The sequence below is a fragment of the Fukomys damarensis genome, unplaced genomic scaffold (genome assembly GCF_012274545.1).
Source record: "Fukomys damarensis isolate Sample0158 unplaced genomic scaffold, DMR_v1.0_HiC HiC_scaffold_39, whole genome shotgun sequence".
NCBI classification, from domain to species: Eukaryota; Metazoa; Chordata; class Mammalia; order Rodentia; family Bathyergidae; genus Fukomys; species Fukomys damarensis.
The window spans coordinates 48,644,242-48,645,747 of NW_022900951.1; positions in this window are offsets into that span (position 1 = coordinate 48,644,242).

Here is a 1,506-nt window from a genome sequence, read left to right on the forward strand (position 1 = left end):
AAAAAAAAAAAAAAAAAAAAAAAAATCAAAGAGGACATCAGAAATAGTAAAGAGTTCCCTTGATGCTGGGGATATAGGGGGAAATGGCCATATTTTCACAACTACTATATAGTTTCAATACAGTCCAAATTGAAAATCCAACAGCATACTTCATATAATTTAAGAAAACAATTCAAAAATTAATTTGGAACCAGAAGAGACCTATAATAGCATAAGCAGTTGTAGGCAACAAAGACAAGGTAGTGGTATCACAATTCCCACCTTGAAACTATGCTACAAAGGTACTGTGATAAAAAGAGCATGGTACTGGCAAAGAAACAGACACACTGTCTCAAGTGCCACTAAAATAATAGAAGAGGTGAAAACTACATGGTGAAAACCACTTTAAACTAAGCAAACTAATATTGTGTAATATCACAGAGAATATTGTCAAGATAACCTGCCCAGTTAAAAGGCTCTCATGTAATGTGCAAGAGAATTCAATCTTTAAAAATGTACAGACCTCTATATACAAAGATAAGAAATATGAAAAAAACAAGGCAAATTCATGAGCACAAAACCAATACTTCAAAAATTATCAAGGATATCCTAGACAGAGATAAAGAAATCAACAATGCCAAATAGTCTGAGGGAATGAATTCCTGAGCAATTAAACAAAAGAAAAAAAATAAAGGTATCAGCAGGAAAAAATATGCAATACAGAAGTATTGAAATAGTTGACAACTTTCGGTAATCACTCTTAATGTAAATGGATTCAACACCCAAATCAAAATATACAGATTTTCAGATGAGTCAAAAACCAAATCCTAACACTATGCTGTATACAAAAGACCCAATTCATAGACTAGAAATAAAAGAATGGAAAATAATATTCCATGAAAGAGGAGCCTGAAAGTAAACAGGAATAGCTATCCTGTTTTTAGAAAAAGTGGACTTCAAGCCCAAATGGGTCAAAAGAGACAAAGAAGGTAACTACATAGTCAAGTGAACAACTCTATAGGAAGCAATAACAACTGTAAATATATATGCACTATATACTGGCACACACAATTTAATAAAACAAACACTATTGGGTATAAAAGATTGGATAAGCATCAAAACAATCATTGTGGGAAACTTCAATAGACCACTTCAACTAGAAAATAATATCCACAAAAAAAATCAGACTTGAACCACACTTTTAGATAAATGGATTTAACAGGTATCTTCAGGGTGTTTCACCCTACAGCAGAATATGCATTCTTATCAAAAGCAAATGAAACTTTCTTTAAAATAGACTGTATAAAACCTATAAAGCTTCTTTAAACACAAATAATTGAAATTATCTAATGTTTATTATCAAATCATAGTGCTATGCAAGTAGAAATTAATATCAGAAGAAAAAAGTTACAGGCTGCTGAAATGGATAACATTCTAAAATAATTGAGAGGTGAAATTAAAGAAAGGGGAAAACACCAAGAAAATGTAATTTTTTTATGAGGAAAACTTTAGCCTGTTTAGAGAAAG